The 26,815-nt window shown below is 39.5% G+C and overlaps 1 protein-coding gene across 2 annotated transcripts in view; it reads left to right on the forward strand.

Annotated features, from left to right (window-relative positions):
- Positions 1 to 290: 290 nt before the first annotated feature.
- LOC113442816 (heparan sulfate glucosamine 3-O-sulfotransferase 1-like) overlaps positions 291 to 26,815 on the forward strand; it is an 88,838-nt gene continuing 62,313 nt past the window's right edge. The window contains exon 1 of one of the 2 annotated variants that reach the window (XM_087932476.1): positions 291 to 729. The gene's annotated coding sequence lies outside the window, so the exon portion shown is untranslated. Of the gene's footprint in view, positions 730 to 1,077; positions 1,833 to 26,815 lie in introns of those variants that run through there. The other variant, XM_026710610.2, reaches the window with a different exon arrangement.

Consider the following 26,815-nt stretch of genomic DNA (forward strand, 5'->3'; position numbering starts at 1 on the left):
ACAAGTTTGCCACCTGAACTTGGCAGCATCGAAATGTTCATTCCCTACGTAATTCCCTACCTACAGAGAAAGCCAAAGACTGTCCAGTAAACCTCTCCTCCCTCCCTTTTCGTCCTTCACGGCTTAACAGCATGGCTGGATGGCAGCCTCTAAAAACTGATCTTGTCTGATCTCAAAGGGGGAAAAAAGTTAAGCAGAATCAGACCCGAGTTATAGGCTGAAGGGGGAATCCTAAACTATATCGTTGCCAAGAAAAACAAAACTATGCTTGTGTGTCATGAAGCCACTGGCAGCTTAGCAGGACTGAAAAAGAGTCTTAACTTTTATCCACCTACCGGCTTGTTCTCGGAACAAGGAAATGGGATCTCAATAAAAAGGGGGCGGTGGAGTTTCCTTTTGGATGTGTAGAGAAGTCTGACCTACCGATTGTGTTAAGTCAAACGCTGCTTTGGTCGGAATCGCAACGATACGGGATTGATCGCGAATACTGAACCTTCGCTCCCCTTTGGAACGACTGAAGCATTTTTTTCCCGAGTGAAATTGCAAAAAGAGACGGCCGTGGAGAAGACCCCCGCGCGCATTGCAAAGGATGCTCTTGAGGCAGCCGGCACCACCTCGAAACGTTTCCTGATTTTTTTTTTTTAATATTTAAGCCTGTCGCCACCCGGGAGCAAACCCACGACTACAGGAAGACGCGTAGGGACCGGGACCGACTTCTGACGCCACGAGGTGAGTTTGCTTTCGTGCAAGAAGGCTGCTGCGCACGTTAAGAACTATTTCCCCCCCACCCCACCTCGAGTTCTCCGCCCTTTTCTCCCGGCGCGGCGCTTTCCAAGCTCCTACAACCACTACTCCTTTGCAACTCGTCAGCTCTTCCCCAAAGGACGCCCTTTGCAGACGCAGCTCAGGGATTGGAACCGCCCTTCTCTCTCTCTCTCTCTCTCCCCCCTACCGCGTCCCCGTGAACCCTGGACCACCCACCCAACCTCCCTCCCTCCCTCCCCGCCCCGGTGCAAAAGCGGCGGCCTCGCGTGCAAGAAGCCGAGGCGCCAGCCCGCTCCCCCCCTCTTCCTTCCCTCCCCGCCTCAGGCGTTGTCCGGGGACGCTTCCCGAAACTGAGCGAGGAGAGCAGGAGCGTCCGCCTCTACCTGCCCGCCTTTCGGCTCGAGCTGTCGAGGAAGTCACCTGCTTCCCCCCTAAGCTCCTCCCTCCAGCCCAGCCTGTTTGAAAGGGGGGGCGGTGGGGAGAGCCGGGCAAGGGAGAGAAGAGCGGCGGGTCGCCCTGTGGCTTATAGACGGGCGGTTTTTTTTTTTTTTTTTTCCCCGCTGGCTCGCGCCGGCTCTTCTCCCACTCCGCTCGGTCCTGCCTCCCTCCCGGCCGAGGGAGAAAGGGAGCGCGAGAAGTCATGCATCCATTAATGAACTCCGCGCGCGGGAGTGGCAGCGAGCGGGGAGGGGGAGGCCGGCCCGGCTGGCGTTCCTCCAAGCACCCCCCCACCCACCCCCACCTCCGTGTCTCTTCTTCACCGCCGGTTCTGGTCCCTGGGACTGACTGACGGACTGAATGAATCATGAGGTGGATGCTGCTGCTGCTGCTGCTGCTGCTGTTGGTGGTGTGAGGCGTTTATCTGGGGCAGACGGTACCGCAGCCTTCAGCCTTCTTCGCGCGGCGGGGTGAAGCGGGAGGGAGAGAGAGTGAGCGACCTCCTTTTTCTCCCCCGCCTCCCCCGGCCAGTTCCGGGACCTGCCACCGACCCATTGTGCCAGCCTTGCCCGCCAACCCCTTGGGGTCCTGCAGCAGAAGAACCGCGGCTCTCCATGGCTCCTGAGGAGGTAACCCAATTAAAAAAACAACAACCCCGCGAAGTGGTTTTGTTTTGGCTAGCCGAGCCACTTTCTCTCTTTCGGGAGAAAGCTAAAAAAAAAGCAGCTGTTAAAATGAGGGGGGCTTTGGGGGGGAGTTTAAGGATACTCGCCCTGGGGCCGGTATCTGGGCCGAGTGCTGTCCAGAGCTTTGAGCGCTGTTAGGTCTTGGGAAGTGAAGTCCACGTGTAAATCTGGTGCGTGTCTGAATGTTGTGTCACTGAAGTTCCTCGGCGGCTCAAAGCTCCCCTCGCCTCTCCTGCCAAAAGACCTACAGGCTGAGTTGGAACTCCTCTCAGCGGAGGCTTCAGGAAAATATCTGTGACTTAAAAAAAATAAAAAATAAGCCGTTGGCAAGCCGGGCTGGGAGAAGGAGACCTGTGAAGTACTAAAAGCGGGTATAAGGCGTTGATTTCGTTCTTATCCCCCAAAAACGAACACTTGCGGATTAATTTGGCTACTTAACATTACCTTTAAAGGTAGACGGCAGTGCCAAATTCACTTTTTTTTCTTCCTCCTACCCCTCCTCAGTACCACATTTAAATTTGCCTCAGAGAAAGACTTGGGGGATCTTTTCTAAAATAGAAAGCAGAGCCCAGAAAAATCCTGCATTTCGTCCTGTCAGTTTGATGGTTTTCGTAGCCTCCGAAGTACTTGTTTTATCTTAAAATACTATTCTATTTTTTGACATTTCAACGGTTCATACCTGAGGAGGGTCACTTAAATTGCCATCCGCTGGAAGTTCACTACTTCAACTTACAGTGAGTGGCAGTTATTTATTGCATGAGGGGGCTGCCTTTTGAAATCTAGAGATAATTCACTTCTTGTGGCGTCATTTTTTACAAGCCAACTGCCCCTGGGTCAGACTTGTCTAGTAGTCACGTGTACTGATCTGGAAGATTGGCTGGTATCACTGATAACTTGCATGTCTGAGAGGAAGAACCTGCATGTATTTAGATGTGCTCTCTGTTTGTTGCTTCAAATTATTCCAGGACTGATTATACTCATTATACAGATTCTGTAACTGAGCAAGGTCGGTATGAACCCCCTAATGCTCATTACATTAGCCAATATTATATAAATGCTTAGACCAAAAGTGGTTTAATCTTAATCTTGGTCACCACTATTTAATTCATATGTGCTTTTTTTCCCCCCACAAGGAATTACAGCCACTTAACCTGTTTAGAAAGTATAATGACTAACAACTTTGGGGTAAATGTAGAAATACTTTAATAGCGCTATATGGTTTGACCTAATATTCCAATCGAATACAGTACTAAGTTAATTCATATTTGAAATCATTTTTGATAGTAGTTTGTAGTGGGACTAAAATTACTGTAGTTGAATTTCATCTTTGTGTTGACAGAATAGCTGAACTTTTTTTAAATCTAGCTTTCTGATTTCATCATTTATTAAAAAAAAATGTTTTGTAATATGCAAATATTGAGAAAGGGAGAAATGAATGGAATTGGAAACCAGCCAAGATATATTTTAAAAGAATAATCTATTTAACTGAGCAATCTGCATAGTAGTACGGGTGAACCATAAGAAAGGGATCTGATAGATTTGGAAGTACTTTATTTTAATCACTCAGTGAGGATACTTGAATCCTGAACAGGAGCTACATTAACAATAATTCCTTCTTCCTCTAAATGAACCTGTTGCAATGAACAATGCTTGGAGTAAAAATCACCAATCAGAACTATCATTCGGCAGCTAATTCTTGGATTTTAGAATCCAGGAAAATAGATCCCACAAAATAAGAAATGCCTTAAAGAAATCTAATGCCTTTAAATAATTTGTTGTTTCAAGTTGTCTGAAATGAATATTGTTCAAGTTACTTGTCTAATGTGTAATGACTATTTATTTAATGACTAAAAGTTCTCTCCTTGTATTATAAAATCAACTATTAATGAGGAGCAAAGATAGCAGTTCTTTGTGGGACAGAAAAAAAATCATATCACGTTCAGTTAAAAAAAAATCTGATATATTACTTTATGTTGCAGTCATTTATCATTCTTGAAAGAGAACCATAAAGTATTAATCTGTTAAAAATTTATCAGACTCTGCTTGTGTAATTGTTCCTAATTTCAGGAAGATGTTCATATTTAGAAGACTAATGCTATAGCCAGTTGCACTTGTTTTTTTTTTTTTTTTTTAATTCTGTGAACCGTATCATTAGTAAACATAGAAAGGATTTAAATGAATTTGGTGTTTATTGTGCTGTGACAAACCCTCCATTTAATTTGTGGCTGCCTAGCAGCAGCATCTAACCAACCTTAACTGATTTTAAGCAGTTAAATAGGGCCAGATCTGATTAGAACTTTCATGGGAGATTAATAATTGCATCTGAAGGCTGTAGGCTAAAGTGGGAATTTGAAGAAAAGATTTCAGAATAAGGCAATAGCAAACCACTTAAATCTTGTTCACAAGAAAACTACACAGATCTGCTATTGAAGTTGCTGAGTCAAGCTTGACTCAAACAGACTGCAATTTAGATAGTTCCAGCTACAAAGGCATGTATAGTTTGCTGGTGGTTCCTATGTTGCCATTGATGATAATAGCAAAATATATGCTTAACCTACCATCTTCCATGAAAAAAATCCCAGAGCCTATAAAGTACTCTGCTTGTAGTTGTTGTTTGAATTGAGCCACTTGTCAGAAATGGCATAGGTTCTCCTGCTTGAGCAGGGTGTTAGATTAAATGACCTCCAAGGTCCCTTCCAACTCTGATTCTGTTCTGTTCTGAATACCTAAGTCTTATTTCAAAGGGGCAAATGGCAACTCTGTTCTTCTCCCCAACCCACTCCCATCACCATTTTTTTTCTTGTTTGAATTCTTACATGTTAATTCTGGTTCTGACTCTCCAGAAGTGTTAATGAATTTCTGATTGCCTTTTAATGTAATCCAAACAATATGACACTCTTATTGTTTTCTTCCAGGACTCTATGTCGGAATAGGAATTGTGCAAATAAGGATCTGCTATAGCTAATATTAAGTCTAGCAGTAAGAAAACTTCTAATTTGATTCTGTGTACTTTTACTGATTTCCCAATTTGTAGGTTACTTTACAATTAATCCATTTAATGAAAGAGTAAACAATTCCCCTGATTCCAGGCTTTGAACAATCATGCTATTAGAATTTTGGTTTATTCCAGGTTACTATGTACTTTGCTCTGATTCACACCCATAAAAATCTATCATGGGAAATGAGGGTTATTAACTTCATATTTATGTGTTTAATTCTACTACTGGAAAGGAGGTTTTGAAGATGGACGTTCTCTGGAATTGGAGCCTGTAACAGTATTTTATGCCCTCAGTATACAAGGAATGACCTAACAATTGGTCTAAAGGTTTTAGTCCAACATCTAAACATACCAATCAGTATATTTCCAGGGAAACATTTTTGTTGTAAAGTTTGGTATGTACTATTCATAAACACTCAACTTCATCTCACAATAATTCAGAGCACATGAGATGTAATAGGCGTGAGATTTATGGTTTGTCAGTTTTAATGATGTGTCTTGTTTGGCATTATTGCATTTCACACTTTTAATGAGTCAGAAATTTATTGCAAGACACATCCTTTATGTTCATAAAGAATGAGGCAGATCCCTTATCAAGGGCACAGTTTTCATTTTGCCTCTGCTCAACTTCTTGGTTTTTTATGAATGATTTTAAAAAAGCACCACATCATATTCTAATAAATGTGACATGAGTGACCTTATAAGATCCCTATTTATGTTTAAAAATATATGCTATATATTTGAAAATGCTTGGAAGAAGTTGAATTGCACTTGGAATATATCATACTGTACCTTTCTTCATATGCTTTTCAACAATTTCCCTTTCTTTGTTGATCTCCCTGCCCTAGCATCTGGAATGCAATATGTTCAGTTAAGTTTGTTTTGTTTTCTTTTAAAGATCAGAAGTCATTCATTTCTTGCCTTTTTAGGGAAGCATAGAGTGACAGGACTTCAGACCTTTCAAGTAACAGAAATTTGCCACAAATTGGAATGTGCTTTGATTATTCTGTTATTCATATCAATGCAGAAAATAGTATATAAAGAGTTATGCTAATATTTCAAAATGGGGGAAATTTAGACTGAATTTGGAATATGTAGTGGTACAACAAATGCCCCAAACTGAACTGAACTGAGAAATTGATGAATGTTTCAAAGGGTTGGATCCCTGCAAAAACTATGTTTGCAAAAACTACAATACTCTCTTCAGATTTTCATAGAGAAATTGAGCCAATTGATTTGACAGGTTGACCTTCTCATCACTGGCAACATTTCCTTCCAAATCATAGAGACTTGATGAAGTCCTTATTTCAAATGGCTATAGAAAACTGCTCGAAGATTTTCACCAAAGCATAATAATTGCTAAGATGAACACTGTATTATATTGTTAAGAACCATGCTCAAATCAAAATGCTTTCTTAAACCATTGGTTTCCCAACAAATACAATTTAATTGTCTTAAAAAGAATCTCAAGATCTGTGCTCCTATTGTTTCGTAATTTACAGATTTCTTACCCAAATAAACCAATTTCAGCAATTTACATTGAAATATTTGGTTAAACAGTGTTTGTGGAAGAGAAAATGATTTAATTAAATCTTTTGTCCTTTCAAATACTAGCTTTATCTCAGAATTTGTATGAAATATAGTAGGACCTATCTCCACAAGTGGGACAGCTATTCATGGACATTTCATCTAAATATTTCCCAAACTAAGCAACAGTGCAGACATTTTTTCTAAAATAAAAAGCAGAACCCATAGAAGCTTGATTCCAAAAATCCTGCATTTGTTTCTGCCAATTAGATGGTTTTCATAGCTTCAGAAGTACTTATTGTATCTTAAAATATTCTATTTTTTGACATTTCAACTGTTCATGATTTTCTTATTTTCATTAAGGGGAGGCTTGAATCTTGATTTAAGTGGGCAATAACTATCCAACTTGAAACGGGGCATTTATTATTCCAATTTATATCTTCTTTTTCTGCCCACTGACCACTCAAGTTGGCAACTGTGCAAACTATCTAATTGGGTTCCAAACTAAATTTCTGTGGTCTGTGCATATTCCTGTTAGAATTATCATTTTGGTAGCTTATATTATTTTATTTGTTTACCCTAATTAGTTGACTTTCTTCATTACCGTGTCATAAATGAAGCTGTCTAATTTAGGTGTTTGTGGTTTTTTATTCTTTTCTTCTTTTCTGCTTTTTCCCTGTGCTAGTCAGGGGTTTCTTGATACATATATTCCTTTTATTTTATTGCTCAATCTGTACCAATACTTTGCTGTAACTCAATGTGCCCAGTGCTTAATGAGGTGAGTCAAGACAGTCCCATCTGGTTTTTTAGCTCTTGTAACAGGATGAAGTGTTTGTCTCTGTAAATCTTAAAAGCACAGTGTTATATGATTCTTATTGACACATGGTTTAAAAGGAGCTGAGCCATGTATGTACTCTCTTACCTTCTTAATCAATTGAATATTATTCAAGAATGTTTGATACCATAAATATACAATACTTTGTTTCGAGATTAAGATGTCAGATTATATATATATATATATATTTGCAGGGTTCAACTGCAACTGTACATTTTTAAAGAATTGTGTGCACAGAATCTTATTAGATGGCATTATCAATCTTCAGACTACAAATCTGACAGTTCATGTTTGCTAAGCTGAGCTATTTGCTCTTTAATGACCTTCTTCTCTGAGGTTTAACTTATGAAACAAAGTGAATTTGTTGCAGTGGCAGACATTTCCTTCAAAATATATTAAATCTGTGACCATGTTACTTCTGCAAAGGGTTTATTTGTAGGCCTTGTACATGGAATAGGGAAAGCATGAAACTTGCAATGTAGTTGAATTAACAACATAAAATATATATTTAGACACCTGTTACTATAAAATATTTTTATAAATATTTGATAGAAAAGGTTGCATCAAACTGGGAGGAGACAAACATATGCATGGTATTGGAAGGAGAACAGCATAAAAATATAATCAGTGCTAATAATGCAATATGTAAGACACAGCTTCAGAATTTTTAGGCCTATTGTCTGGACAGTGTATTGATTCCAATTTGTTACAGCAGAAGAAAGAAGCTGTCATCACTTTTTTTCATTCTATCTTCTTTTGAGAACATATTGATCAAAATAGACCTTCACAGTGGTGGCTTCCTGTATAACCCTGTATCTTTGGAGACTTGGATCAGTTACTTTCTGGGTTTATTACTGATTTAAGAATGTTTGTAAACTCTTACCCACTTTTTGAAGTAGAATTTGTTGGTTTTCAATAATACAAACACATTTTACATAGTTATTTTTATGTTTTGTTAAGAATAATCAAATACTGAAACGATTTGTGTTATGCTGATTTCAGCAACTCTACATACTATCCTGAGAATCAGGAAAGTAGGAAGAAAATCATTATAGATAGTCCTCGACTTATGACCATATCAAAGCTGCCCATCACAGCTGTAGGTTGTGAAGGTCAAAAATTGGCCAACGTGACCAACCCAATTTTACAGCCTCTTTTGCAGCAGTTGTTAAGCAAACTAGTGGTTCACTATGGGTCAGTTTTATCAAAAACTGGAAGTAAATGCTCGTGTTAAAAAAACAACAACACCATTGTAAAATGTGATCATGTGATACTTCATTGGATACAGTCAGATAACTGCAGGAAGGGAAAGTGTCAGAACTTTAGAAGCAGGTCATAAATATCCATAGGGAACTCCATCATTTCACATGGTTGCTAGTTGTAAAGCAAAGAGTACTTGTAATATTAAACTTAATAAGGAATCAAATATAAAAATAGCACTAAAGTAGTGGATTGATTTCACTTTTGGTTCAGATATCCTCTGGTCCCTAGAAGTTTTTGTTCAATGCGTTGGTCCTTTGGAAAAGGAAAAGGCAGCAGTAAATTATTCTGAATCTTGTAATGTTCTCTTTTTTGCCATTTTTACTGCTATAAAAGTGATAAAGATATTTATTGTAGAAATATTGTACAATATTTCTCAAGTTTCTTAGTTCCATGAAAATAATTTTCAGTGATAGCAAGACCAATGTCCAAGAGTTTGCTACTGTTCCTTCAGTATCTGTTTTCAAAAATTTACTTACTGCATCTGTTTATAATCTTGCCTTCATGGAGTCATGTCATGATTTTGGTAGACTTGTGAACAAATTTTAATGCAGTACAATAACTTACATTAATTTTTCTTTTGAGTCTCTAGGGAAAAACGGGATGGATGTTGTAGTACTCTAGGAAATTGGTGAACTTTAAATGCTGTGTAATGGCCTGCAGTCTGTACAGAGAAATATAATGGTGGTGGAGACGGAGTATCTATTGCCTTTTTGAGTTCCTCTAAAAAGTTCAATGGTTTATGTGTTATTGACACATAACCTTTTAAAAAATTATAGCTGCAACATTTAGTTGAATTTTTATAGCAGTGAATCAAAAACCTTTCATTTAAAATATTGCCTCAGATTATTTTTTAAAACCAAATATTAAAAATGTTATTTGCAGATCTTTGCTAGAGTTCTCATTACTTTCACCTCTCTTGGAGTATTTGTATTAAATTTTCATATCTTCACTGTATTATACTAACTTTTAAATTTTTAAAATTTAAAATTTATTTTCAAAGATTCCTATAAATTGTAGAAATTGTTAATATATTTCAGTATATATCAGTCTTTTACTGAACTATAATTGAGATCTTAAAAGTGAACACGAGGAATGTTTTCCTAATCTTTTCTTCTATCTGTTTGAATTTCTTTACTTTGTTTTTTTTAAAAAGCTGAATTTGTTTTATATTAATCTGTTATAATAACAGGCTTATGCAAAAAAAAAAAAAACCAACAGATAATTCAAGCAAAAGTCCAGTTAGGAGTTAGGATTTCTTGAGAAGCTTTTGCCAGCATGATACACTCTTGATAGTTAAAATCCTAGCTGGAAATTCTGAGGGTGGTTGACTTTTGCATTCCAGGAGGCATTAGATAAAGTAAATCTGTTCCAGTCTGATTAAAAAAACAAGCTAGAACATCTATTGATTCATTTGTTCCCAGTCCTTGAAGGATAATCCAAAATAATTCCCTTTTCTTGTCCTTCTTGACAATGTTTTTGTGACTGAATAGTACAAGGTGCATCAGTGAATTTATAGTGTGTGTTATAGTGTGGTTGAGCTTTTTAGTTCTTTCTTGGCATTTGGCTGGGTTAACGACAAAATAGGTATGTTAACCTAGTAAAAGTATAACATACTTACTTTATATTATTTTTTATGTGAAGTAAATTGCAGAAAACAAACAAAAATTGCTGCTGAGTATCAGTGGTACCTACTTGGTGAATTTTTTTGGTAATCACTAGTTGTTCAAAGGTTATGGGTGGGCCTTAATATTTCCTAGGGTGGCACAGTGACTCAGCGGTTAAGATGCTGGAAAGCTAGCAACCCAGGTTCGAGACCCAAGCATTGCAAGATAGGGTGAGCTCCCATCCTCACCTCAGTTCCTGCCAACCTAGCAGTTTGAAAACATGCAAATTCAAGTAGATAAATAGATACCACCTCAGTGGGAAGGTAACAGCTCTCCGTGATATCATACTGGCTACATGACCATAGAAATGGCTTTGAACAGCACTGGCTGAATGGTCTTGAAATAGAGATGAATACCGCCCTCTATAGTCGGCAACCACTAGAAGAATAAAGGGACTCCTTTGCCTTTTGCCTTTGATATTTCCTAACAATTTCAAGAATCCAAAGGTGGAAGGTGGAAGATTGCTGTGACCAACATGGCTGAGTTTCTTGTAAACTAGGAGTCCTTGCAGTTCTGACAAAATCATCTAAGAATACCCTATTGGAAAGGAAGCTTAAGATTTCATTAGCCTCAATTCAGATGTGTTGAGAAAAACAGCTTATATGTATTTTACCCCTACAGTGGAAAAATATGCTATTTTTAAAAGGTAACATATAACTGTAGTAGGCCAAGATCTGAGAATAAAAATGAGGCCCACCTTGGTTTGTGGTTAGGGTAATTGGACAGACATCAGAAAAACCCATATTCAAGTCTGTCATCTTCCATCGAAGTTTACTAAGTGATTTTGGGAATGCTGTTTTGGGGCGAAATGGAAGGAAAGGGCATTATGTATGTTACGCTGCATTCCTGAAGGAAAAGTAGTAAGATTTAGCTAAACCTAGAAAAAATAATTAAAAATAAAAGATATACATGAAAGTCTATGAAAACAAATTATGAATAAATTTAAAGGGGGTATTGAATTCTTCTACCAATGTGTTTTCTATCTACTTGAGATTTTCTAGTTGAGATTTTCAAGAAGAGATTGGACTGCTGTTTGTCAGAAATGGTGTAGGGTCTCCCGCTTGGGCTGGGGGTTGGACTAGATGACCTACAAGGTCCCTTCCAACTCTGATTATCTGTATCTGTATTTCTAAAAAAACCCACTAAATTTAAGTGGAACTGATAAACTGTTTTGGGCCAGTTACAAAACCCAGAATGCTGAAAGAAAGTACAGATGGAGAAAATAAGTCAAACTGGCTGAAATCACCCCATTTCCTTTTCACAGCTCCTACCACATAATGCCTCTGCTCTTTCTCTTACCTGCCCATTCCCTCCCTTTCTACACTCAGCCATTTTCCCCAGTGGGGAAAGGCATCTTCCATCATTTCGTCCCACCACTTTCCCACTGCCTAGCCTCCTTTTCCCTCCTTCAGTTACTGAATTTGGATTTAATTCATTTCCTCTTATTTGGCCTGTGACAAACAGCCTCATTTTCATTCTGTGCATGGAGCAAATCCAACTTAGTTTGTTCTGCTGAGTTTAAGTTTAGGCATGGGCCATGTCAGCGCGCTGTTGTTCTATACATGGAATAGTTTGGCCCAGAACATTTTGCAAATCCTTAATTTCTTCATATCAGAATCCTGATGTTTAAATGTCAAGGAACTGATGCATAGATTGTCCTTTGGGAAGAACAAAGAACCTCGGAATGTTTGTTCTGTATAGCAGACAAGCCTCTTTGGAACCTTGAAACATTCAGAATTTTTGAGAAAATAGCTATATGGTTGTCAGTAGTGACAATCAAGGCTGAAGAGAAATATCCTTAACAGTTCAGAACAAAGTAATTGCTACTCTTTGATCTTTATCTTTATTTTGCCAAACTAGAAAAGTGTAATCTTCTTAAAATCATTTGAAGGCATCTTGACAATGCTCCTTTTGATAAAAGAACACAGTATCTTTTTTCATTCTATTTGTTGAACAGAGATATTTGGGTGTATATATAGAGAGAGGGAAAACAGTTACCTTGGCAGATTTGGTTTGTCCTTCCCAACCTACTCTTTTGCCAGAATTTACCATAAGAAAAATCGGACACAGAGGAGAATATCTTTGAACAGCTAAGCTTCCTAAAAGCTAAGGCTAATGTGAAAGAAACACAGAAAAAGCCAATGAGGAAATATGAGATGTTTTAACATTGCTTTCACAAACCACATATATTTCAAGCAAGAAAAACTTCTTTCTACCTTTATTTTCTGCTCCTGGGTAACTTGGGCCCAACCTCAATTTTTCTTGTTATTTATGTACTATATTTATTTATATTTATAATAATATATTATTATATTTATTATATTATTTATTTATTAGCTTTTTTGGCAGCATGCAAAAAAGCTAATACAATCCTTTGTTGTATAAACAAAAACATAAAATCAAAATCGTGTGAAGTATTAGTACCGCTTTATAAATCCTTAGTAATACTACACCTGTAATATTTCATCCAGTTTTGGTCACCACTTTACAAAAAAGATGTTGAGACTTGGGAAAAAGTGCGGAATGGAGCAACTAAGATGATTAAAGTCTGGAGACTAAAACATATGAAGAACCATTGCAAGAACTGGGTTGGACTAGACTAGAGAAAAGAAGGACAAAGGGTGACATGATAGCTATTATTCCAGTATTTGAGGGAGTGCCACAGAGAAGAGAAAATCAACTTATTTTCCAAAGTACCAGAAAGCAAGATAAGAAACAATGGATGGAAACTAATGAAGGAGAGAAGCAACCTGGAATTAAGAAGAAACTTCATAACAGTGAGAACAATTAATAAATGGAACGACTTACCTTCAGAAGTTGTGGATGCTTCGTGACTGGAGTATTTTAAGAAGAGACTGGACAGCCACTTGTCTGAAATGGTATAGGCCTCCTGCTTGAGCAAGAGGTTGGACTAGAAGACCTCCAAGGTCCCTTCCCTTGATTTATTCTGATTAAAATAAAGATCCTCTCCCTCAGCCCAGTGTACCCCACAGAGTTGCTGTTTTGGAAGAAATAGGAAGAAATAGATAGTATAGATAGTCCTCAACTTACAATCGTAATGGAGCTTACCCATCACGGCCGTAAATCGTGATAGTTGTAAATGGATCAGTCATGTGACTGACCTGATTTTACAACTTTTTATACAGCAATCATTAAACAAATGCTGCGGTTGTAAAGTAGCCACTACAATTCCTAAGCAAACCAGTGGTTTTCTTTGGCTGCAGTTTTGTCAAAAATGGAAGTAAATGCCAATGTTTTGCAAAACCATCATAAAACATGGTCACATGACCATGGGACACTGCAAATGTCCATAAATGTGTCCTAGTTCAGCCATATAAGCTTGGAAGGGTTCCGACCATTGTAACTTCAAATCAAGGTTGTAAGTAGCCCCCAGGTAGGGGCACCATAACTTCAAATGGTTGCTAAGCAGTTGGTCAGAAGTCAAGGAGTACCTAGGTGCCACCTAGAATTACAGGTTTTGCTTTGTCGGAAGGCTTTGTTGATGATCTTTATCACAACTCCCAAATATTCTGTATTCTTTTTCCCTACTTGGAAATATGCTTCCTTTGGGACTAATAGTGGCATATATTGTATATTGGAGCAATTGCTTTCTTTCAGGCCAACTTTTTCCATTATATATATTATACTATACTATATTTTATATAGTATATATAATTTAATGTTTTTATCTTAAATATTATCTTACCCTAAGTTGCAACTTTGAAGAATTTGCCCATTAGACTTCCATCCAATCTTTAACAGCTCAAGGTATCTTAGAAACATTGCTTCTCAGTTCTCCCCTGCTTTGGACAAAGTTGGCCTGAAAGAAAGCAACTGCTCCAAAATTCCCATTGTGCTTCCATAGCCAAGGATGACTTGAACCCAGCCCATTTACTCTTAGTTTAAAACCCTAACCACTATATATATATATATCATACTGACTTATAGAGTATCAACTTTTGCTTACATCAGAGGCCAGGAGTTTACTCATCACAGCCCTTGTAGCTGTTGCATTCTGATTCATGGTAATAGATGGGCTTATAAATAGTGATGTAGAGGTATTTATGCATTGAAATAGAACTTCCTTTGGTTGTCAAATCCCTTGAAGCAGGACTTTACTCTTGTTACCTTTTGCAAGAGCAGTATGTTTGAATATGTTACATAAGTAAATATATCATTTGAACAAGTGCTTAATCTAGTAATTTAAAAGAAGCAGCTTGTATTTCTGCTCTGTGCCTGGTCAGTGAGTAGGGTAAGTAATAAGGCATGTAACATTTTCATATGTTATATATCACAGAGGCAACACATTTGCCTTTAATTATGAGTATGAAAACATTTCATTGCAGACAACACTGGCAGGCTTACAACATAGTTGGCATTATGGGGAACTGAATCTGTTGGTCAATTCTTGCATTCCTGCTGTGTCTGGAAAAGTAAAAGATCACTGATGCTCAGCTCAGCCTCATTTGAAATTTCCATCTTGGGGCCCGCAGGTGTGTTTTGAAGGCTTAAGGAAATATTTATTTCTCCCATGAGCTGTTCAGAGCATCCAGAAGCGGGAGGTGTTTCAGTCTCTTCTGGAAAGGCTGGGCTTAAAACTCCGGGACGCTCCTCCTTCTCCACGGGACACCTCCTCAGCATCCCCCAGTTTTAGCTCAGCCTTCGTGGTAAGAGCTTGTGCACTCCCTGACTGGAACGGTTTTCTGATTCAGGTTTGCTCTTGGGTTATTTCGGCTTTTAAAATTCTTCCCCATTTAATTTGGCTTTTTCAGGCTTGTCCCTCTATTAGGTTACCTCGATTAGTTAAAAAAAAAAAAAACAGTTTCTTTGTAAATAGCGGAGCCTGCCACTCCGCAGGTATCTTGAGGCTACCGCCTCAGGCAGTTACCTTATCTAACTTTTCAATCGCCTTCTCTGTGATCGGAGCGGAGTGCTCGCAGCCGTGGCTCACTTCACCTTGCTGTTTCGTCTGACAGCAGCATTTAACTCGCAAGTTAGAGCCTCAGCAGCAGTGGCTCATTAGACGGCTCAGACATTAGCAACAGTGATTCTGCTTCCCACCCTTTTCAACGGCTGGCTCAACTTCGCGACTATCACAGGTGCCATTCCTCACTGGTTTCCCTTTCTGGGGACCGAGGCAGTACCTTTCCACTTTGTTCTCCCTGGGTTTAGCTCTCCCTTGTCTGGCTAACGTTGGATAAGCAGGCTAGTCATTAAACAGGCATTTCTTTGCAAGTGCCTTTGGATCATTTCTTCGGACTGAAACTGCAAGTGCCATTTAAATTGAGGGACGTTTGGTTTTGACAGGAAAGGATTCACCTCAGAGCCTGTATAGCTGGTTTCCCTTGTTGGGGACCAGGGATCCAGAGTTTCTCTTGCTTGGAGCACTTGGAAGTTTCCCTTGTTGGGGACCCTTAGATACTGTTTACCATATACACAGTTATACATATAGATATAGGCATATGTCTATGTATATGGGCATGCATATATAGATATAGATATATAATCTTACTCTCCTGGAGGAGCGTTCTACTTTCAACTGCAGGGGAAGGCATCACCCCAAAGTACAAATATTAACAACAACAATAATAATCATAATAATTTTTTTAAAAAAAGAAAATTTAAAATTAAAGTCAGAGGCAAGACAATCAGTCATTCACAATGGAAGGTGACAACACTTTCTGCTCCAAGCCAAATAAGTCTCGAGATAAGCCAGTGGGCCTCAAAAAGGCCTCTAAGGTAGCAGATAAGGATGCCCATAGACGGCACCTAGCTTTGGAAAGGCAATTGCAGAAATGAGCCAGGGAGGCAGACAAGATGGCTATGACACAACAATCTGATCAGAACCCAAACCCATTGATGGGGCCCTTGGACATATCTACCCAGCCCAGGCAGGCTGTTTCTGGACAACCTCCCATAGGCACATCTCCTCCAATGAGCACTGACTGGCCAATCCCAGAGGCAACCTTCAGCCCTACGGTCGCCGTCCTAAGACAGGAGGAGGGATTACCTGAGGCTATCCCCATCGAAATGAGGCAATGGATGGAGATGGTGATACAAAGGGGCATTGCGGCTGGAGTTCAGCAATCCATCAGGACCAGACACTTCTCGGCTGCTTTGGATGTGGGATTCCATCGGACAACATCAATCTCAGGTATTCCCCAATATTCCTAACATACCAGCCCAGGATCTTCGGGAGGAGGTGGACTTTGAGGATCAGGATGTTCCCATGGAGGGGGGGGGGGGTCGATCCATCAGCTGGACTTGGGGTTGTCAGAGACTGACCCACTAGAACGGGGAATGTTGGACGACGAAGGCCTCATTCCGGATCAACCTACCTTTTCTGGCCTTTTTCGCCCGCACCTCTTTAAATCCTTACTGTTCAAGGCAAAGAACACCGTTAAACTATGCACATCAAACCCTCATCCATTGTCAACAGGGTCTCAGGACGAATCTGAGGATCTAATATTCTCACAACCGGCTAATGAGGCAGAAACTATTCTTGTCCCTCGTATGTTTACTGAATTAGTACAAAATCAATGGGCATCAGCAGCATCATACCCAGCCCCAATGGTACGATAAATGATATTATAATTTGGCACCAGAGTTTTCAAATTTTCTCAAAACGCCGGAGGTGGATGAGCCCATTGTGGCACTGGCCTCTTCTTCAACCTTTCCCAACAAGGCCGAGGAAGCCCTGAGACTGGAAGAAAAGAGAGCAGAGTTGGCACTCCTTAGGGCACAGGTTTCTGATGCCTGGGCCATTAGGGCTACTACAGCGGCGTCCTTTTTTACACGGTCCTCCCTCCGATGGCTCTTCCACTTGAGGGAGATATTGCTGGCGTCAAATGTCAGAGCCCACCAGGACATAGCTAAAATTATTGCAGCAGCAGAATTCTCCGCCGACGCCACATTTAATGCAGTCAACTTCTCGTCTAGGGCCATAGCATCTCACGTATCAGCATGGAGACTGCTATGGCTCAAGCAATGGCAGGCGGATACCAAGCATAAATGCAAAGTGCTTCCTCCTCTTTTTCAGAGGTCTGAAAACAGAACACCCTAGTTGTTTCGAAGGGGCTCCTTTCGGCCCTACTATCAAGGCCCATACATTCCCAGATCTCAGAGAACATCAGGCTACAGGCCTAGTTTTAGATAGGATAGGTCTGAATCTTCCAATAGAGGTCAGCGGGGAGGCCAAAACAGAAGAAACCCCAGAGGCACTGGAGGCCAATTTTTTTGTCACCCCAAGTGAGTCCTTGACAGCAGTTCCCATTGGAGGGCAGCTAAAATTGTTTGCTGATCAATGGGACAGCTCCACCTCTGATGCATGGGTCAAGGACACTATTAGGTTTGGTTTGGTGCTAGAGTTTCAATCCTCCCCCCTGAACTTTTTCATTAGGAGTCCTAGGCCCACGGACCCCATTAAGAGGGCATTGATGCAGGAGGCTATCAATCATCTTCTACATATTCGGGCCATTAGAGAGGTCCCATCTGAACAGCAGGGTCATGGCTATTACTCTCTATTGTTTGTGGTCCCAAAGAGTTCAGGGGGCTGGAGGGCAATTCTGGACCTCAAGCATCTGAACAGATCATTGGTTTATCAAAAATTCAAGATGACTACTCTCCAGTCCATTCTGCTCAGCATCAGAGAGAACGATGTCCTGACCTCTATAGATCTGACAGAGGCTTATCTACATATACCAATTAGACCTGCTCACTACAAATATCTTAGATTTTGCTATTGTAATCGGTACTACGAATATATCGCCCTACCATTCGGTCTGGCTTTGGCCCCTAGGACTTTTACCAAGGTCCTCGCGGCTTTGGCTGCCCCCCTCAGGATCAAATCTATTCGCTTACAATGTTATCTGGATGATATTTTAATTTTGTCATCTTCCAGACATCAAGCAAAATTGGATACCAAGATTACTCTGGAGACCCTTCAGGTTCATGGCTTTTCCATAAATTGGGATAAAAGCCATTTGATCCCCTCAACTAGGTTAGTTCATTTAGGGGCAGTGATAGATACCGTGGAGGGCAAGGTCTTTCTCTCTCAGGACGGGTTAAACAGTATCCAGTCTTTGGCCAAAGAGATCAGAGTTTTAAAGACGGTTTCCCTGGCAGTGCTGTCTCAACTGTTAGGGAAACTGATTTCTTGTATTTCCATTGTGCCTTGGGCTCGATTCCATTCTAGAGAGTTGCAATTGTTCCTGCTACCTTTCCAGTGATCTGGAAGAGCCACTTCCAACCTCCGGATAAAGGTACCGCACAATGTTCTCCGATCACTCCTCTGGTGGTCGGAAAACACGATGAACAAGGGGTGTCCTTTCAAGGAACCTTACAGGTCAACGATCACAACCGATGCCAGCCTGGTAAGATCAGGAGCTCACTTCCAATCCCACACTGCGCAGGGAATTTGGACTATTTCTGAACAATCACAAAGCATCAACCTGTTGGAGCTGCGAGCAGTTCATCTGGCCTTACGCAGTTTTCTACCCCTTTTCCAATCATGCCATGTTCTGGTCTTGACAGACAATATCACAACCAAGGCCCACCTAAACAGACAAGGGGGTACCCATTCCAAACTTCTGATGCTAGAGACGACCAAGTTGTTCAAGTGGGCTGAGGCCAATCTGTTTTCGCTCAAGGCAGAACACATAGCAGAGGCCTTAAACACACAAGCGGACTGGCTCAGCAGGGCCACGATAGATCAGGCAGAGTAGCACCTACACCCGTCTATCTTCCAGGAAGCAGTGCCGAGGTTAGGGCAACCGGTGATCGATCTGTTTGCCTCTCCTCTCAATGCCCAATTGCCCCGGTATATTTCAAGGTACCCGGCTCAGGGGGCGGAGGCCTTCAATGCCCTACGATGTCAGTGGCCTCCCAGACTTCTATATGTGTTTCCTCCACTCCCAGTAATACCCAGGTTGATCCAGAAGTTATTGGAGGAACGAGCAGAATTGATATTGGTCACCCCTTACTTTCCCAGGCGAACATGGTTTGCAGATTTACAGGACCTGTTGAGTGAACAACCTTGGAAAATTCCACCATCGAAGGTTTCCCTCTCCCAAGGGCCGATACTTCACCCGAATCCACAATGGCTCAGTCTAGCCGTATGGAGGTTGTGCGGAGCCATTTAAGGGCCCAACAGATTTCAGAGGATGCCATTGCCACCATTCAAGCATCCAGACAGTCCTCAACAAATCGTATATACGAGGCCACATGGTCCACTTTCTGTCGCTGGTGCTGTGGGTCTAAGATCGACCCAACCGCCCCATCAATAGGACAATTGTTGGACTTTTTACAGGAGGGGTTGACCAAGGGCCTATCTCCAAATACTTTACGCAGACAGGTGGCGGCCTTAGCCTCAGTGATATCCTGGGATGACCTTCGTTCCATAGCACACCATCCACATGTCCGCAGCTTCCTTAAAGTTGCTGCAAACTTACGACCTCCTATAATTCACCGCTATCCTACCTGGGACCTCAACAAGGTGTTAACCACACTTACAACTGGCCCATTCGAGCCTTTAAGAATCACTAGTCTTAAATTCCTGACATATAAGGTGGTCTTCCTAATTGCAATCACATCAGCAAGGAGGATTTCCAAATTGGCGGCATTATCAATGAGAAAGGACCTGTGAGTGTTTCGTGCGGACAGAGTGATCCTCCGATTGGATCCATCATTCACTCCTAAAGTAAATTCAGCCTTCCACAGAGCGCAAGAGTTCGTCCTTCCAAATTTTTGTCCGAAACCATCTCATAGACTGGAGCATCAATGGCATTGACTTGACGTTTGAAGGACCGTAAGCATCTATCTAGACCACACAGCGGCATTTCGAAAATCTGAGGCTCTACTCCTATCCTTCAACCCATCCACTTTAGGGCAAAACATGTCGACAACGACCATCGATAGATGGTTGAGAGCCACCATAGCTAAAAGTTATGAATGCCAGTCCATCTCAGTTCCTAAGGGCATTGCAGCTCACTCAACAATGAGTGCGGCAACATCATCAGCAGGGGCCGCACGGGCTTCCAAAGATGAAATTTGCAGAGCGGCAACTTGGGCTTCACCGTCTCCCTTTGTCAGAAATTATAAAATTGATGTCTAGGCCTCAGCGTATGGTTCATTTGGCAGAAGAGTCCTGCCAAGGGTCCACAGAGTTTAGGAGTGGATTTCAATCCAGATGGAGTCCCTCCCTAAGAACAGGCCAAGCTTTGGTATGTCCCACTTCTGGATGCTCTGAACAGCTCATGGGAGAAAGGGCATTGTTACTTACCTGATACGCCCATTCTCTGTGAGCTGTGAAGAGCATCCAGCCCCACCCATTTCTTTCCGTCTGGTGGGGTTCTGTTCCGGTAGGGTTCTAGATTAGGTGATGAGTCCCGGACTTTGGTACTCAGTCTTCACAATACTGGGAGACGCTGAGGAGGTGTCCCGTGGAGGAGGAGGAGCGTCTCGGAGTTTTAAGCCCAGCCTTTCCAGAAGAGACTGAAGCACCTCCCACTTCTGGATGCTCTTCACAGCTCACAGAGAACGGGCGTATCAGGTAAGTACCAACGCCCTTTCTTATTGAGATGCAGACATATTTATGAGAACTACTGTCTGTATTCCTGGCAAGTGAAGCAGTGGAGCAACTGGAGCAACAAAGCCAGGTTCAGATGTTTGAAAGGAGAAAACATCAAATGGAAGATTTTAATATTCTTATGAATCTTGTTCAAAATTATACAGAAACTCACTGTTGGACATTCACTACCTAATATCCTAGTCCATAAATAAAAGGACTTAAAAAGTTGGGTTTTTGTTTTTTGTTTTAAAAAAATAAGATAGCTCTGAAAGAGGGAAAAAACAAATAAGCATGCAGAACCAAGTCTTACCTTCATGATCTTTTGGACAAGAATTTTGTGTTTTCCCATTTTTAGCAAACCATTCTTAATGCTGCTTTTGTTGCGGGTTGCTTTTTCACCGCAGTACATATGTTTTCCAAGGGAAATTAGGGAGTAGAGTCTATGTGCTTTTTACTTCCATAATTCATTTGAATTTTCCAGTCCTGAAAAAAGGACGTACAGATGAAAAAACATCAGTCAGGGAATAACCAGGAAGAGTAAGAAAGGCTAGTATGGTAGAAAGTCCCAGGAGCTTTTCTCTAGCATCCCAATTAAACTGCAACCGAAAGAGATCAGATTAACTTTCCCTTTTGTTTTAGAAATGATGGAATGATTGAGATTTTAATGGTACTCAATAATCTCTGCTTTCTCATTTCAATGCAATTTGCTGCTTATTATTTTTGCTACATTGTTTTCATTCATAAATCTTTATAATATTATCTATGAATTGTATATTTTTACAAGTATTTAGCATGTGGATGGGTGATTTATAATTTTAATTAAATAAAATATGAATCTTCTATCTTTGTTGACCTATTATTTATATGTATGTAATAGGCATTACATTACCGACATGATGAGTAAAAGTGCAAACAAGAATACTGACATTTTGGGGATAGTTGACTTTCAATTTTTAGCAGCACTATTCTAAAGGAATATCAACTTTTGAAATTTCTATGCAGGTATCAGATTTCCCACAATTTGAAGAAAAAACATTATTTCACTTATTCATATAAACTTATTATTATGCTCTACTCCATAAACATTTTTCTTTTCCTGAGTTGGCATTCTGAGTTTGTATCAACACAGAGCATATATCTCCTAGGTTATGGAACATGAACATCATATTGGCTTGCAAAGGAATCCCTACATTAAGGATGGTACTTTACATGTGTATTCTTGGAGTAAAATTGCCCCAAATGTCCTTATCATTATCAGGGAGTGCTAGGTGTGATTCAGGTGCAACTAAGGCTGGTAATATCATGTACAGGTTGATATATAACCTGCAAGTTCTCCATTTTACTAAAAAAAAATAATATGAAAATATCAAATAACCCAAAGTATGATGGGCACCGAGATTAACAGATACGGGCTCATCTAGTGATAACCATGGCATAACAAAGATTGCTGTTAGGAATGTAAGAGAATATGAAATGATACATTAGAGAAAGATAATGTATAATACATTTTCTGTGAAAATAAGAAAAAGGGAAATAATCTAGTAGATCTAAATTAATATGGCGTTAGCTAAGGAGGAAACAAAAGATCACTTCCTCTGCAGCAACCAGCACCCAGATAAGCAGGAATTAAACAATCAGCCAAGCAGAAAACAGTGATCAAGGAAGTACCAAAGAGAAAAACCACACCCTCACCAACCCTGGCATGACAGGCTTGTACAGGGAGCAAACCTTGTACTCATTAGGACTGGTCTAATGAGTAATGAAACATATGCAAGCAAACAACCAAGCTCAAAGAACATCAAGGACTTGATCTTGTGGTTGGGGAACTGACAGGGTAAATTTAATTATGAATGAAAGGCTAAAATATGTCAGAAAATATGAATTACCATAATCGTGATTACTATGGGTACATACAAAAGTAAGAATTCATAGGCTAGTGATAGGTACATAATATGCTTGATTGAATGGTGATAATGGAAGAACTAGCAATGAGTTTTTAGCAAAATTATGCAAGATTCTGAATAAATGTGATCTCGGGAGGAAATTATTCTGCTAGGTGACATGAACTGATGGGTGGTGATGAGATACTACAAAAAAGAAAATTGAGTAGGTCATTCATGAACTTAAAAATAAGAGAATATCTCTGCTTACAAAAAAATCCCCTATGTGTTTCAAATGCGCGTTTTAAGTAAAAACATACCCATGTTTAACCTTTAAAAGAATGAATACAAATTTAAAAGCAAGAGTGGTTTTAGTGTTTATGATGAAATATTGAGATAATTAGTTAAAACCTAATGAGAAGTTAGTGATGAGGATAATGAGAAGTTCTGAATATGCAGAAGACCATTTCTTCTTGAGAAAAAAAAATAACATGGAAGAAAAAGGAAAGAAAGGAAAGTCCCACCTTAGCCATGAAAATCAGCTGGATGACTTTGCAGGATCCAATCGGAGTTCATCACCGGGACTAGAGGTTTATTTTTCAAGCTTTCGGACTCCTGCTGGAGTCCATCCTCAGGGAGTCTCTCTCTCTCCAAAATGGGTGCACTGGGCTGTTCTATGATGGCTCCCTGCTTGTTCCAGAATGCTTGTATGGATGTTAAGAGCATTTTAGTGGCAAGTGTTGCATGCTTTTTTGTATGCACTAATGCCATTTTCTTGGCAGAAAACCAAAATGATTTGCAGTGATGTTAAATAAGTTATATGAAGCAATAAAGAGTATGGATCTGAAAATTCATTTATTTGATTTTATCCTGTCTGTATTGTTTCTAAATAACTCAAGGCAACAAAAATACTCCTTCCTCCTCCTATTTTCCCCACAACAATAACCCTATGAGGTAGGTTGGGCTGAGAGGGTGACTGGCTCAAAATCAGCTAGCTGGCCTTCATGCCTAAGGCAGGACTAAAACTCATAGTCTCCTGGTTCCTAGGCCAGTGCCTTAACCACAAGACCAAGAATCTAATAATAATAAAATCAGTGATATGTAAGGATTTGTCCCTGTCCACGTTGTTAAATGAAATTGAGAGTTGCTGGTAAATAAAAAATAGTTTGAATGGGGAAGTAAAGGTGTAGGTGTTTAGGGAGGGCAGTGCAGGAGACGGGGGGAGGTTAAATACAGAAATAAGCAGCCAGCATACAGTAATTTGCGGAAGTGGGTTAGTCAGATAAAACGCAATATAATGGAAGTAAGCTTGCAAGACAAAATATGAAGAAAGCAAGAAAAAGGGAAGGATCAGGAAAGTGGTGCTTGGATGAACTTAATTAGATCCTCAGAAAGAGTGAGGTGAGAGACTAGAATCTAAAGCAATATATGAGTGTAGTGGCAGGATATTTTCCAAGGAGAGAAAGTTATGGAGCGGTCTTGTGTGGTTTTGGTGGTAACTAGTTTTAGGTATGTTTCCTTATCTTTCACTTTTATATCTCAGTTCTTTAATCATCCCCCCCCCCCATTTTTTTCTTGTTCAATGTGTATTGTAGTCCTTTCCCCCAAAGAAAATACTATGATGAGTATTTCTTTTTTTTTTTCCCCGGTTGGGATAAATCTTGTTATTCACAGTATCTCAGAAAATATTGGCAAGTGTACTTACATTTTATTACAGATTTAAATATGTATATAATGCGGAATTCCATGAATATCTAAACAATTTTAATATGCAGTGAGGAAAAAAGGTTGTTCTTTTATAATTCAATTCTAATCAGATTTTGGGATGTTGTGTTAGGAAAATACTCATGGTCCCTAAATGTCATCTTAGCAATGTGGCATCCAATACAATCAAATTACAAAAATAAAACTAATTCAGATACTTGAATATTGCATGCTATGTTCATGTGTGTTTAGCATATCTTCAATAGAAATAATGATACACCATTGATAGCATAAGAAAACTTCAAAGCTGTATACTCCTGACTTAAGAAAAAGAGAGTGAAGAAAGATCAGAATGCGGAAACCGGTTGTCGTTTTTTTTATTGTTGCTGACTTTTTCTTGATGAGCTAACAATTTTAAATCTCATCAGAAAATAAGTGTAATACAACTTTGGTTTCTGGACAGTTATAAAATGATATTGCATTTTCCTCATACCTGCATAGTGACACACTTGGGAAACTTTCAGATCTTCAGGGAATTGATCTACTTTGTTTCTCTAATGAAGCTGTTTCCTTTAATCAAATGAAAGTCAGTAGGGATTTGAAAGTATCTAGCTGAGTTTTATTTTATCCAGGGAGGTGGAGATGGATATATATTGTATTATCTCTATCATGTGGTGCTAGGAAATGTAGTAAAAATATTTTATTAAAAAACAGTATAATGTATTATAAAGACTTCACTGAATCCCTTCCAGAAATTCAAGTGTAGTCTATTTTTTAAAGGTAACCTATGATAATAAAAGGTTAATATATTCTTGCTGTTGCTAAGTTACAAAAGTACAACTTCACTATAGGAATGCTAAACTCAAGGCAGTCTAACGGACTTATCTAGCAGCACTCAAATATATACCTCGGGTGAAGGGGAAAGAGATACTTTTATATTAAGGGCATTCAGCCAGTTCGCACCACTTCAGGAGAACCTGTTATTAGCTTTCTGAGCAGTTTGGTGAACTGGTTGTTTGAAGAAATCATTAGGACAGAGAACCGGTTGTTAAATTATTTGAATCCCACCACTGATTAAGGGGAATAAAAATGTAAATCAAATTTGGACTCCTTCTCCATTATTCGTTTGCAGTCTTATCACATGATTATATACTACAGTGGTATGAATATACTATATAGACCATTAAGTGAATAAAAGATTCATTTGACTTATCTAAAGCTATGTAAATATTTCATAATTATGTTGTATCAGTAGGACAATTGTGAATTTTGAAAGTGTGTAGCTTTATTTTTATTTTACTATTTTAATTGCTGAAGTGCAATTAATTAACTACAAACTCAAGTCATATTAGCATCCTATCCAATAGTTAGTTAATTTCACACTAAAGCCTGCAAGAGTGCCATTTCTGTTGGGATCTTTACACTATGAGTTATTAAAGAGGTTTGTGTGTCCAGAGGTCCAAAAGTATAAAACTGCAATTAATAATCAAACTATTTATATTTAAGACCAATAATATAAACACAATTAGATTTATCAAATTTCTATCCTGCCATAATTATGGCTCACAAAATTGGAAACAAGTAATAATAATTAGCATTTTGGAGGGAGTATTACACAAATAATAATTAAGGATGATCTTAATTATCTAAGATGCAACGTAATCAGACAAGAAACTGTAATCTATAAGAATTAAGGACATTGTTCATTGAGAAAAAGACAAAGGGGAAGTTAGATTTTTATTTTTTGTTTTTTTTCATAAACAACTTAGAACAGTGAACATACCAATCAGTGATGGGATTCAAATGTTTTTACTACCGGTTCTGTGAGCCTGGCTTGGTGGGTGTGGCAGGGGAAGAATACTGTAGAATCTCCAGTCAGAGGTGGTATTTGCCGGTTCTCCAAACTACTCAAAATTTCTGCTACCAGTTCTCCAGAACCGGTCAGAACCTGCTGAATACCACCTCTGATACCAATATTCCTTTTTCTTACTATTTTTCCCATTACAACAATCCTGTGGGGTGGATTGAGAAAGAGTGACTGGCCCAAAATGACCCAGATGGCTTTCATGCCTAAAGTATGACCAAAATAGAACTAGGATTAGGACTAGAATATTAGAACTAGTTCAAAGAGTTGTTTCAATGGGGGAGAAGAACTTTTTTAGAGTGACATTTAATGGCTAAAAAAGACATGTGGTTGGGAGTAAGGCATTGGATTTTCAAAGATAGAAGCATGAGATAGGGAAATCCATAGAAGTGGCTCACTTTATACAGTGCTCAACTGTAGAAGAAGGAAGAAAGAGAAACATGGAGATTCTTGGTTCAGTGAAGGATTTTGGAAGTTTCCTGCTGTAAACAGAGTGAGAAAGATTTAAAGGAAGTAACATTCACAAACCTACATGAGTTAGTGGGGCACATGTTATGCAGAAATATCATTTAAGGAGAAATAAATAGAATATTTCTGGATAACACAGAAAAGCCATGGATAATA

This window comes from Pseudonaja textilis, chromosome 4 (genome assembly GCF_049901715.1).
Source record: "Pseudonaja textilis isolate UNSWEBS1 chromosome 4, rPseTex1.2, whole genome shotgun sequence".
Lineage (NCBI taxonomy): Eukaryota > Metazoa > Chordata > Lepidosauria > Squamata > Elapidae > Pseudonaja > Pseudonaja textilis.